Here is a 14493-nt window from a genome sequence, read left to right as displayed (position 1 = left end):
AAGCAAATAATACAGCTGCATTTAGTGGGGAGCTAGACAATCATATGAGGGAGAAGAAAGAAGAGGATTATGCTGATAGAGATAGAGGAGAAAGGATGGGAGGAGGATCGAGTGGAGCATAAACACTGGCATGGACTGGTTGGGCCGAATGGTTTGCTTTTGTGCTGTGCATTATATGTAATTGTTTCCATTGCTTCAAACCATATAATGGCTTAGCGGTATGCTACTAGACTAGTAATCCAGAAGTCCAGACTAGTGTGACGCGAGTTCAAATCCCACCACAGCAGCTGGTGGAATTTAAATTCAATTAATCAATACATCTGAATAAAAAGCTAGTTTCATTAATTTGGACTGTCATAAAAACCCATCTGGTTCACTTAGGGAAGGAAATCTGCTGTCCTTACCTGCTCTGGCCTACATGTAACTCCAGGCCCACAGCAACGTGATTGACCCTTAAATGGCCTAGCAAGGTAGTTGTACCAAACCGCTGCAAAAAAGCTGATAAAGAATACATCCGGACAGAACACCAGGCACCAGCAAGGACAAAAGCACATACTGCCGAGTTCACCCTGCAAAGTTCTGCTCACTAACAGAGTCATAGAGTCATCCAGCACAGAAACAGGCCCTTTGGCCCATCGTGTTCGTGCCCACCATCAAGCACCTATCTATTCTAATCCCATTTTCCAGCACCTGTCCCGTAGCCATGTATGCTATGGCGTTTCAAGTGCTCACCTAAATACTTCTTCAATGTTGTGAGGGTTCCAGCCTTTATCACCCCTTCAGGCAGTGCGTTCCAGATTCTAACCACCCTCTGGCCGAAAATATTTTTGCTCAAATCACGTCTAAACCTCCTGCTCCTTACCTTAAATCTATGCCCCCTGGTTATTGACACCTCCGCTAAGGGAAAAGGTTTCTTCCTATCTACGCCTCTCATAATTTTGTATACCTCAATCAGATCCCCCCTCAGCCTTCTCTGCTCTAAGGAAAACAACCCTAGCTTATCCAGTCTCTCTTCATAGCTGAAATGCTCCATCCCAGGCAACATCCTGGTGAATCTCCTCTGCACCCTCTCCAGTACAATCATATCCTTCCTATAGCCTGGCAACCAGAACTGTACACAGTACTCTTGCTGCGGCCTAACTAATGTTTCATACAGCTCCATCATAACCCCCTGCTCTTATATTCTATGCCTCGGCTAATAAAGGTAAGTATCCTATAAGCCTTCGTAACCACCTTATCTACCTGTGCTGCTGCCTTCAGTGATCTATGGACAAGTACACCAAGGTCTCTCTGACTCTCTACTTCCTAAGGTCCTAACACCCACTGTATATTCCCTTGCCTTGTTCGTCCTCCCAAAATGCATCACCTCACACTTCTCAGGATTAAATTCCATTTGCCACTGCTCTGCCCATTTTACCAGCCCATCTATATCGTCCTGTAATCTAAGGCTTTCTTCCTCACTATTTACGACACCACCAATTTTCATGTCATCTGCGAACTTACTGATCATACCTCCTATATTTACATCTAAGTCATTAATGTAAACTACAAACAGCAAGGGACCCAGCACCGATCCCTGTGATACACCACTGGTCACAGGCTTCTAATCGGAAAAACAACCCTCGACCATCACCCTCTGCCTCTTTCCAGTAAGCCAATTTTGGATCCAATTTGCCAACTTGCCCTGGATCCCATGGGCTCTTACCTTCTTGACCAATCTCCCATGCAGGACCTTATCAAAAGCCTTACTGAAGTCCATGTAGACTACATCAACTGCTTTACCCTCATCCACACATCTAGTCACCACCTAGAAAAATTCCATCAAATGACAGACATGATCTCCCCTGAGAAAGACATGCTGACTCCCTGCCTCTCCAGTGGAGATTAATCCTGTCCCTCAGAATTGTTTCCAATATTTCTCCTACCACTGATGTTAGACTCACCGGCCCGGAATTACCTGGTTTATCCCTGCTACCTTTCTTGAATAATGGTACCACATTCGCTGTCTTCCAGTCCTCTGGATTCGAAAATTTGTGTCAGAGCCCCTGCAATCTCCTCCCTTGCCTCACATAGCAGCCTGGGATGCATCTCATCTGGTCTGAGGATTTATCCACTTTTAAGCGCACTAAAACAGCTAATACTTCCTCCCTTTCAATGCTAATTTGCTCAAGTATATCACAATCCCCCTCCCTGATCTCTACGCCTATATCGACCTTCTCCATCGTGAACACAGATGAAAAGTAATCATTTAAAACCTCACCTATGTCCTCCAGCTCAACACGCAGATTGCCACTTTGGTCCGTAATGCGCCCTATTCCTTCCCTGGTTATCCTCTTGCCCTTATTATTAGAATTAGAACATTACAGCGCAGTACAGGCTCTTCGGCCCTCGATGTTGCGCCGACCTGTGAAACCATCTGACCTACGCTATTCCATTTTCATCCATATGTCTATCCAATGACCACTTAAATGCCCTTAAAGTTGGCGAGACTACTACTGCTGCAGGCAGGGCGTTCCACGCCCCTACTACTCTCTGAGTAAAGAAACTACCTCTCACATCTGTCCTATATCTATCACCCCTCAACCTAAAGCTATGTCCCCTCATGTTTGCCATCACCATCCGAGGAAAAAGACGCTCACTATCCACCCTATCTAACCCTCTGATTATCTTATATGTCTCTATTGTCACCTCTCCTCCTCCTTCTCTCCAACGAAAACAACCTCAAGTCCCTCAGCCTTTCCTCATAAGACCTTCCCTCCATACCAGGCAACATCCTAGTAAATCTCCTCTGCACCCTTTCCATAGCTTCCACATCCTTCCTATAATGCGGTGACCAGAACTGCACGCAATACTCCAGGTGCGGTCTCACCAGAGTTTTGTACAGCTGCAGCATGACCTCGTGGCTCCGAAACTCGATCCCCCTACTAATAAAAGCTAACACACCATATGCCTTCTTAACAGCCCTATTAACCTGGGTAGCAACCTTCAGGGATTATACTTATAAAACGCCTTGGATTTTCCTTTATCTTGTCCACCAGTGTTTTTTCATTCCCCGTCAAGTTCTCCTAATTACTTTATTAAGTACCCCACTACACTTCCTATACTCCTCTAGTGCCTCTGCTGCTTTCAGCCCGCTGAATCTGCCATAAGCCTCTCTTTTTCTCCCTTATCCAATCTTCTATTTCCCTTGATATCCAGGGTTCCCTGGAATTGTTGGTCCTACCCTTCACCTTTACAGAAACATGCTGGCCCTCTCACTACTTCCTTTTTGAATGACTCCCACTGGTCTGATGTAGATTTTCCTACAAGTAGCTGCTCCCAGTCCACTTTGGCCAGATCCTGTTTTATAATATTGAAATCGGCCTTTCCCCAACTCAGTACCTTTATTTCAGGTCCATCTTTGTCTTTTTCCATAACTACCTTAAATCTCAGAGTTACGGTCACTATCCCCGAAATACTCCCCCACTGACACTTCTACCACTTGTCTGGGGACACATCTGGGGACTTGTGCCAAAATTGAAGAGTTGTCCCACAGACTCATCAAGCAACAGCCTGACAGTTATACTCAATAAATCATGCCTTACAGCCAACGTCCTAGCCTCCTCCATCACCATCCCTGGGCATTTCCTGGCCCACCGTCAGGACAGACCCATTAGAAGTGGCGGCACAGTGGTATACGGTCAGGAGGGAGTTCCCCTGGGAGTCCTCAACATTGACTCCAGACCCCATGAAGTCTTATGGCACCAGATCAAACATGGGCAAAGAAACCTCCTGCTGATTACCATCTACCACCCTCCCTCAGCTGATGAATCGGTACTCCTCCATATTGAACAGCACATGGAAGAAGCATTGAGAGTACCGGGGCAGAGAACGTACTCTGGGAGGGGGATTTCAATGCCCATCACCAAGAGTGGTTGAGTACCACCACTACTGCGATAGGAGGTAGAGAGAAAGCAGAGAACTACAAACCAGTTAGCCTAACATCAGTCATTGGGAGATGCTGGAAACTATTATTAAAGAAGTCTTAACAATGCACTTGGAAAAGCATAGTACGATTAGAACAAGTCAGCATGGTTTTACTAAAGGAAATCCTGTTTGACAAATTTATGAGAATTTTTTGAGGTTTAACTAGTAGGATAGTAGGATAGATAAAGGGGAACCAGTAGATGTAGTATATCTGAATTTCCAAAAGGCATTCAATAAGGGCCACATAAAAGACTAATACGCAAGATAAGGGTTCATGGTGTTGGGGGTAATATATTAGCGTGGGTAGAGGATTGGTTAGCAGACAGGAAACAGAGAGTGGGTATAAGTGCAGCATTTTCTAGTTGGCAGGCAGTGAATAGAGGGGTGTCGCAAGTGTGAATGACTTGGATAAAGAGACAAAGAATAATGCATCTAAGTTTGCCGATGAGCAAAGCTCGGTGAAAAAGTAAGCTGCAGGGAGGGCATAGGCTACAAAGAGATATAGACATGTTAAGTCAGTGGGCAACAAGATGGCAAATGGAGTATAATGTAGGGAAGTGTGAAGTTGTTCACTTTGGTCATACAAATAGAAAGCAGAATTTTTTTTAAAGGGATGAAACTGGTTGATGTTCAGACAGACTTGGGTGTACTCGTACAAGAAACGCACAAAGTTAACATGTAGGTGCAACAGGCTATTAGGAAGGCAAATGGCATGTGGGCCTTTATTGCAAGGGGATTGGAGTACAGGAATAAAGAAGTCTTACTAAAATTGTACAGGGCTTTGGCAAGACCGCACCTAGAATACTGTGTGCAGTTTTGGTCTCCACATTTAAGAAAGGATATACTTGCACTGGAGGCGATGCAGTGAAGATTTACTAAATTGCTCTCTGGGATGAGGGGGTTGTCCTATGATGAGAAGCTGAGTAATTTGGGCCTATATTCTCCGGAGTTTAGTTGAATGAGAGGAGGTCTAATTGAGACATACAAGACTCTGAAAGGGCTTGATAGGGTTGAAGCTAAGAGATTGTTTCCGCTGGACGGGGAATCTAGAACACGGGGGTGCAGTCTCAGGATAAGGGGCTGATCATTCAGGACTCCGATGAGGAGAAATTACTACACTCAAAGAGTTGTGAATCTTTCGAATTCTCTACTCCAGAGGGTTGTGGATTCTCCATCATTGAATACTTTTAAGGTATTTTGGTTTCGCAGGGAATCAACGGGTATGGGCAGCAGTCAGGAAAGTGGAATTGAAGCCCAAGATCAGCCATGATCGTACTGAATGGCTGAACAGGCTTGATGGGCCATATGGTCTACTTCTGCTCCTATTTCTTGCTTTCTTGTGTCCTAAAGGACACATCTGACAGACTGGGTTTGTGGCAGGTGGTGAGGGAACCAAGGGATAAACCTACTTGACCTCACCAATCTACCTGTCGCAGATGCATCTGTCCATGGCAGTACTGGTAGGAGTGACCACTGCACAGTCTTTATTGAGACGACATCCCATCTTCACTGAGGACACCCTCCATCATGCTGTGCGGCACTACCACCGTGCTAAATGAAATAGATTAAGCGATCTAGCAGCTCAAAACTCAACATCATTGAGGTGATGTGGGCCATCAACAGCAGCCAAATTGTATTCAGCCACACTCTGTAACCTCATGGCCCGCCATAGCCCCCACTCGATCATTGCCATCAAGCCTGGGGATCAACCCTGGTTCAATAAGGAGTGCAGGAGAGCATGCCAGGAGCAGCACTAGTCATACATAAAAATGAGATGCCAACCTGGTGAAGTTACATAACAGGACTACATGCATGCTCAACAGCAGAAGCAGCATGCGATGGACAGAACTAACCAAAGGATCAGATCAAAGATCTGCAGTTCTGCCACATCCAGTCATGAATGGTGGGGACAATTAAACAACTAACCGGAGGAGGTGGCTCCATAAACATTCCCATCCTCAATGTTGGGGCAGCCCAGCAGTACAACAGACAAGGTTCCAGAAGTGCCGAGTGGATGATCCATCTCAGCCTGAGGTCCCCAGCACCACAGATGCCAGTCTTCAGCCAATTCGTTTCACTCCACATGATATCAAGAATGGCTGAAAGTACTGAACATAGCAATGGCTATGGGCCCTAACAATATCCCGGCTGTAGCGCTGAAGCCGTGCCCAGAACTAGCTGCACTCCTAGCCAAGCTATTCCAGTACAGCTGCAACACTGGTATCTACTGACAAGGTGGGAAATTGCCCTGTATGTCCTGTCCACAAAAAGCAGAACAAATCCAATCCGGCCAATTATGACCCCATCAGTTTACTTTCAGTCATCAGCGAAGTGATGGATGATGCCATCAACAGTGCCAGCAAGCGGCGCTTAGACAGCAATAATTTGCTCACCGATGCTCAGTTTGGGTTCCACCAGGAACACTCAGCTCCAGACCTCATTGCAGCCTTGGTCCAAACATGGACAAAAGAACTGAATTCAAGCGGCGAGGTGAGTGTGACTGCCCTTGACATCAAGGCAGCATTTGACTAAGTGTGGCATCAAGGAGCCCTAGCAAAGTTGAAGTCAATGGTTATCGGGGGAGAAAACTCTCCACTGGTTGCTGTTTACCTAGCACAAAAGAAGATGGCTGTGGTTGTAGGAGGCCAAACATTTAAGCCCCAGAACTTCACTGTAGGAGTTTCTCAGGGTAGGACCCTAGGTCCAACCATCTTCAGCTGCTTCATCAATGACCCTCCCTCCATCATAAGGTCAGAAGTGGGGATGCTCGCTGATGATTGCACAGTGTTCAGTACCATTCGCGACCCCTCAAATACTGCAGCAGTCCGTGTCCACAAGCAGGAAGACCCAAACAACATTCAGGGTTGGGCTGATGTGTGGCACGAATGTTACTTGCCACTTAAGTTCCAAGCAACGATCATCTCCAACAAGAGAGAATCTAACCATCTCTCCTTGACATTCAATGGCATTACCATCGCTGAATTCCCCACCAACATCCTGAGGATTGTCACTGACCAGAAACTTAACTGAACCAGCCATATAAATACTGTGGCTACAAAAACGACCCGGGTTCAATTCTGGGTACTGCCTGTGTGGAGTTTGCAAGTTCTCCCTGTGTCTGCGTGGGTTTTCTCCAGGTGCTCCGGTTTCCTCCCACAAGCCAAAAGACTTGCAGGTTGGTAGGTAAATTGGCCATTATAAATTGTCACTAGTATAGGTAGGTGGTAGGCAAATATAGGGACAGGTGGGGATGTGGTAGGAATATGGGATGAGTGTAGGATTAGTATAAATGGGTGGTTGATGGTCGGCACAGACTCGGTGGGCCGAAGGGCCTGTTTCAGTGCTGTATCTCTAAACTAAAACTAAACTAATAACAGGTCAGAGGCTGGAATTTCTGTGGCGAGTAATTTAGCTCCTGACTCCCCAAAGCCTGTCCATATATGCAAGGCACAAGTCAGTAGTGTGATGGAATACTCTCCACTTGCCTGGATGAGTGCAGCTCCAAAAACACAAAGAAGCTCAACATCATCCAGGACAAGGGAGCCTGCTTGATCGTCACCCCATCCACCACCTTAAATATTCATTCCTTCCACCACAGTTGTTTAGTGGCGGCGGTGTGTACCATATACAAGATTCACTGCAGCAATTCACCAAGCTTCCTCCGACAACACCTTCCAAACCCGTGACCTCTACCACCTAAACAGAGAAAGGCAGCAGACACATGGGAATTCCACCACCTGCAAGTTGCTCTCCAAAACACACACCATCATGACTTGGAATAATATCACCATTCCTCTACTGTCGCTTGGTCAAAATCCTGGAACTCCGTCCCTTGCAGCACTGTGGGTGTAGCTACACCGGATGACTGCAGCAGTTCAAGACAGTGGCTCACCGCCACCTTCTCAAGGGCAATTAGGGATGGACATTAAATGTTGGCCTTGCCAGCGACGCCCACATCCCATGAGGTAATAAAAAAACCTTCTTTTAGGTGCACCGTTCAACAAATGGAACACTCAAATGCCATCTAGGTGCAAGAAATAATTAAGAATGGATTACTGGGTTATGATTTGTCCAGATTCAATGCCTATTTTGTGCATTATGGTACCTGATCCTCAAAGAGCCAAAGGCTCTGTTTACCATGTGCCCTGTTCTTTACCGAAAGGTAATGAATGGACAGAGGATGGCACCCTGGCATCTTCCTCGATACTTGTGGCACCTAAGCTGAATCAAGGGTATGTCCCAATAAGTATTTGACAGTGAGTCTGCTTAGTTTTTTATTTTGTCACCATTTGACTAATTGCAAAAGATACCTTTCTTGATATCCCTTTGTCTTAGTTCACTCTTTAAAGCAGAGTCAGTTTAGCAGTTGTCCCACATAGAACCATAGAAGGATGCAGCCATTCAGCCTGTCGTATCCGTGCCAGCCAAACAAACTAGCAGCTATCTAATCACACCTTCCAGCGCCTGGTCTATAGTCTTTCCAGTTACAGCACTTCAGGTGCACGTCCAGGTACCTTTTAAAAATATTGAGGGTTTCTGCCTCCACCACCGTTCCTGGCAGTGAATTCCAGACAGTCATCACCGTCTGTGTGAAAAAGTTTCTCCTCAAGTCCCCTGTAATCTAATTATTAATTAATCATTATTAATCATTATGGTTCTTGAGTGAATTGCTGCTGGAAATGGTGAAAACACTCAATATCTGATTTCACACTTAAATATATCCTTACAGATACATGTTACAAAATGTGAAGCATCCTTTTTACTATGATCTTGTTAAATTTGCTGTGCTAGTTCTTTTCCGTTCAACTTTACTTCTTGATAAACCAGATTTGTAGCTGAAGCGTAGGGTGAGGGGTATATCACAGTATCATTTGATGCTGCTTTAACATCTCACACTGAAGAGTGCCTGCAGAGTCTCATCGACAGGTTTGCGGCTGCCTGCAATGAATTTGGCCGAACCATCAGCCTCAAGAAAACGAACATCATGGGGCAGGACGTCAGAAATGCTCCATCCATTAATATTGGCGACCACGCTCTGAAAGTGGTTCAAGAGTTCACCTACCTAGGCTCAACTATCACCAGTAACCTGTCTCTAGATGCAGAAATCAACAAGCGCATGGGTAAGGCTTCCACTGCTATGTCCAGACTGGCCAAGAGAGTGTGGGAAAATGGCGCACTGACACGGAACACAAAAGTCCGAATCTATCAGGCCTGTGTCCTCAGTACCTTGCTCTATGGCAGCGAGGCCTGGACAACATATGTCAGCCAAGAGCGACGTCTCAATTCATTCCATCTTCGCTGCCTCCGGAGAATATTTGGCATCAGGTGGCAGGACCATATCTCCAACACAGAAGTCCTCGAGGCGGCCAACATCCCCAGCTTGTACACACTACTGAGTCAGCGGCGCTTGAGATGGCTTGGCCATGTGAGCCACATGGAAGATGGCAGGATCCCCAAAGACACATTGTACAGCGAGCTCGCCACTGGTATCAGACCCACCGGCCGTCCATGTCTCCGCTTTAAAGACGTCTGCAAACGCGACATGAAATCCTGTGACATTGATCACAAGTCGTGGGAGTCAGTTAAAAGCGTTCGCCAGAGCTGGTGGGCAGCCATAAACGCGGGGCTAAAGTGTGGCGAGTCGAAGAGACTTAGCAGTTGGCAGGAAAAAAGACAGAGGCGCAAGGGGAGAGCCAACTGTGCAACAGCCCTGACAAACAAATTTCTCTGCAGCACCTGTGGAAGAGCCTGTCACTCTAAAATTGGCCTTTATAGCCACTCCAGGCGCTGCTTCACAAACCACTGACCACCTCCAGGCGCTTACCCATTGTCTCTCGAGATAAGGAGGCCCAAAAGAAAAAAAAGAAAAAGAATTTGTCCATCAGTCAGAGATTAGTGTTTTGTTTCCACTATATACAACGGTTGTAAAAGGTCTCATTCTTCACACCAGTTCCAAAATTTCTCTAACAAGATTATGTTTCAGTTCATTATAAGTGTGGGCTTGCCTTGTTAAAGCATTTGGGAGCCACCATATTGTAATACATGCATTAATCCCAAATACAGGAGTAACAAGAATAGTAGCATAGTGGCAGTCGTTAGCACCGCAGCCTCACAGCTCCAGCGACCTGGGTTCAATTCTGGGTACTGCCTGTGTGGAGTTTGCAAGTTCTCCCTGTGTCTGCGTGGGTTTCCTCCGGGTGCTCCGGTTTCCTCCCACAAGCCAAAGACTTGCAGGTTGATACGTAAATTGGCCATTATAAATTGCCCCTAGTGTAGGTAGGTGGTAGGGGAATACAGGAACAGGGGAGGATGTGGTAGGAATATTGGATTAGTGTAGGATTAGTATAAATGGGTGGTTAATGGTCGGCACAGACTCGGTGGGCCGAAGGGCCTGTTTCAGTGCTGTATCTCTAAATCTAAATATGTTCTTCAGGACTTGGCCAGCTTGATCAGTAGTGGTGCTACTGAGCCACTCTTGATGATGGATATTTAGGTCCCCCACCCAGAGTACATTAACTGACTGATGGACAAATGATAATGTGACTATCCTCAGCTTTTCTTTCAAGTACTCAACATGGAGGAGCAGTGATTCATCAGCTGAGGAGGGCAGTAGGTGGTAATCAGGAGATTTCCTTGCCCACGTTTGACCTGATGCCAGGACTCTTCATGGAGTCGAGAGTCAATGTTGAGGACTCCCAGGGCCAATCCCTTCTGACTGTATACCACAGTGCTGCCACCTCTGGTGGGTCTGTCCTGCTGGTGGGACAGGGCTTATCCAATGATGGCGATGGAGGAGTCTGGGGCATTGGCTTTAAGGTAGGATTCGGTGAGTATGACAATATCAGGTTGTTGTTTTACTAGCCTGTGGGACAACTTCCCCAATTTTGGCACAAGTCCCCAGATGTTAGTAAGGAGTACTCTGCAGGTTAGACTGGGCAGGGGGTGTCTTTGTCCTTTCCTGTGCCTAGGTCAATGCTGGGTGGGCTGTCTGGTTTTATTCTTCTTCCACTTGTAACGATTTTTGAGTGGCTTGCTAGGCTGTTTCAAGGACAGTTAAGCTATTTCAGAAGGCAGTTGTCACATTTCAGGCAAACCGGGTAAGGATGACAGATTTCATCCCCTACCAGGCTGGGCCTGTGATAGGTAGTCAGGTGACCAACAGGAGGGAAAAACCGACTTGACCTCGCCCTCAGCAATCTACTTGTCACAGTTGCATCTGTCCATGACAGTATAGACAAGAATGACCACTGCACAGTCCTTGTGCAGAAGCAGTTCCCATCTTCACACTGAGGATACCCTCCAGCGTGCTGCATGGCATCAACACCATGTAAAAAGGGATAGATTCGGAACAGATCTAGCAGCTAAAAAAATGGGCATCCATGAAGATAAGAACATAAGAAATAGGAGTAGTAGACCATATGGCCCATTGTACCTGCTCCACCATTCAATATGATCATGGCTGATATTCAGCTTCAACTCCACTTTCCTGCCCGCACCCCATATCCCATGATACCCTGAGACTCCAAAAATCTGTCTATCTCAGCCTTAAATATAATCAATGCTGCAACATCCACAACCCTCTGGGGTAGAGAATTCCAAAGATTCATTTTGAGTGAAGTAACTTCTCCTCATCTCCATCCAAAATGATCGCCCCCTTATCCTCAGACTGTGCCCCCATGTTCGAGATCCCCCAGCCAGGGGAAACCCACCTCTGTGTTTACCCTTGTTAAGCCGCTTTGGAATCTTGTATGTTTCAATGAGATCATCCACCATTCTTCTAAAGTCCAGAGAATATAGTTCCAAATTACTCAGCTTCTCATCATAGGACAAGCCTCTCATCCTGGGGACCAGTCTAGTGAACCTTCGCTGTACTGCCTCTCATGCAAGTATATTCTTCCTGAAATATGGAGACCAAAACACTCTCAGTAGTCTCACCAAAACCCTGTACAGCTTTAGCAAAACTTCTTTATTCTTGAACTCCAATCCGCTTACAATAAAGGACAACATGCCACTTTGCCTTCCTAATTGCTTGCTAAATTTGTGTTCCTTGTACAAGTACACCCAAGTCTCTCTGAACATCAACATTTACAAGTTTCACGCCTTTTAAAAAATATTCTGCTTTTCTATTCTTAATGACCAAAATGAATAACCTCACACTTCCCCACATTATACTCCATCTGCCACCTTGCTGCCCACTCACTTCAACTGTCTATATCTCATTGCAGCCTGTGTCCTCACATCTCATCTTTTAGTCCCACATAGCTTTGTATCGTCAATAAACTTAAGATACATTACTTTGTCTCTTCACCTAAGTCATTAATATAAATTGTAAATAGCTGAAGCCCCAGCACTGATCTTTGCAGCACTCCTATAGTCAGTCTGCCAATTTGAAAATGCCCCATTTATCCCTACTCTTTGCTTCCTGTCCATTAACCAATCCTCTATCCATGCTATTACCCCCAACTCCATGAGCCCTTATCTTGCATATTAACCTTTTGTGCAGCACCTCATCAAATGTCTTTTGAAAGTCCAGGTATACAACATCTACTGGTTCCCCTTTATTTGCCATAGTTACATTCTCAATATACTCTAATAAATTTGTCAAACACAATTTCCCTTTCGTAAAACCATGCTGACTTAGAAAATCATAGTATGATCAGACGAAGTGCAATGTTAAAACTTCCTTAATAGATTCCAGCACTTTCCGATGACTGATGTCAGGCTAACTGGCCTGTAGTTCCTTGCTTTCTCCCTCCCTCCTTTCTTGAATAGTAATGTTACATTTGCTAACTTCCAATCAGCTGGGACTATTCCAGAATCTAGGGTATTTTGGAAAATCATAACCAGCATATCCACCATCTCTACAGCTATTTCTTTTAGAACCCTAGGATGAAGACCATCGGGTCCTGGGATTTGTTGGATATTAGTCCATTTATTGCTGGTTTTTAAAACACTCCCAATCCTTAAACTTACTGCAATTCATGGCAAGATTATAAGCCTCTTTTAATCTGATACCATCCTTAACCTCAGTAAATCACAGATGGATCTTTCTTGCTGAGATTTTGTTTTTCAATGGAATATATTATTGTTGAACATTTTGAACTATTTCTTTAAATGTTTCCCACTGTTTATTTACCGCCATACCTTTTAGTTTATTTACCCAATCAACCTTAGCCAGCTCTCTCCTCTTGCATATGTAATTGGCTTTATTTAAGTTTAAGATTCTTGTTTGTGATTGAACTAGTCACTTTCAAACTTAATATGGAATTCAATTGTATTATGACCATTATTTCCCAGCACTCTTTTACTGAGATTACTAATTAACCCTGCCTCATTACACAATAATAGATCTAAAATAGCCTTATCCCCAGTTGGGTCCACAACGCATTGCTCCAAGAAATTGTTATGAAAGCATTCTACAAACGCATCTTCCAGACCACCTTGCCAATTTGATTGATCCAGTCTATATGAAGATTAAAGTCATCCACAATTATTACATTACCTTTGCTACATGCTCCAATAATTTCTTGTTTAATTTGCTCAGGGTATAACTACTGTTAGGGGGCCTATAAACTACTCCCACCTGCGTTTTCTGACTCTTGCTATTTCTGATCTCCACCCATACTGGTTCTACTTCCTGATCTTCTGAGTCAAGAACCTTTCTAACTAATATTCAGATGTTATCCTTTACGATCAGGGCTACCCCTCCTCCTTTTCCATTCTGCCTGTCTTTTTGAAATGTGTGTACCCTGGAATAGTTATTGCCTAAACTTGGTCACCTTGTCAAGATGTCTCTGTAATGGAGATTAGATCTAAACCAAACTATTGTGCCACTAGTTCATCTATCTTATTGTAGATGCTTCACGTAGAGACTTTAATTTTTTTTTGCTCCTATTCCCTGCTCCTAATGGACCTTACTCGCTGATGTGCTATTACTGTTAGACTCTCTGTCCCTTCCTGTCTCACCCTGCTCGTCTTGACCCACATCGCTACTGTTCTATTGCCTCAACTTTTCTCTTTGAATTTCTAACTCCCCCTTCACTCCAAGCCTCCCATCGCCCCTGTTACCTTAAAGCCCTGTCCACAGCCCTCATTAGATGATTCGCTAGGACACTGGTCCCAGCCCGGTTTAAATGAAGCCCATCCCAACACAGAAGCTCCCTCTTTCCTGAGTAGTGGTACTAGTGCCCCATGAATCGAAACCCCTTCGTCCCACACCTCTCTTTAAGGCACAGATTTAATTCTCTAATCTGCTTGACCCAATGCCAATTGGCACATGGATCAGGTAACAATCCAGAGTTTAGCATCTTTGAGGTTCTGCGGTCAAATTTATATCCGAACTCCTCAAAATCTCTCTGCAGATCATTCCTACTTCTACCTAATCAGTTGGTTCCTACATGGACCATGACAACTGGATCCTCTCCCACTTCAAGTTTGTCCCTAGCCACGAGGAGGTGTCCTCAAACCTGGCACCGGGCAGCCAACACATCTTTCGGGGCTCCTGGTCTGCTGACCATACTGTCTCCT

The 14493-nt window shown here is 45.2% G+C and overlaps 1 protein-coding gene across 2 annotated transcripts in view; it reads right to left on the bottom strand.

The window, feature by feature from the left end:
* The window catches only part of lmbrd1 (LMBR1 domain containing 1), a 343563-nt gene that overhangs the window by 292887 nt on the left and 36183 nt on the right, over positions 1-14493 (bottom strand). The gene's annotated exons all lie outside the window — the stretch shown is intronic.

This window comes from Heterodontus francisci, chromosome 3 (assembly GCF_036365525.1).
Source record: "Heterodontus francisci isolate sHetFra1 chromosome 3, sHetFra1.hap1, whole genome shotgun sequence".
NCBI lineage: Eukaryota > Metazoa > Chordata > Chondrichthyes > Heterodontiformes > Heterodontidae > Heterodontus > Heterodontus francisci.
This window is presented reverse-complemented; position numbering and strand designations above follow the sequence as displayed.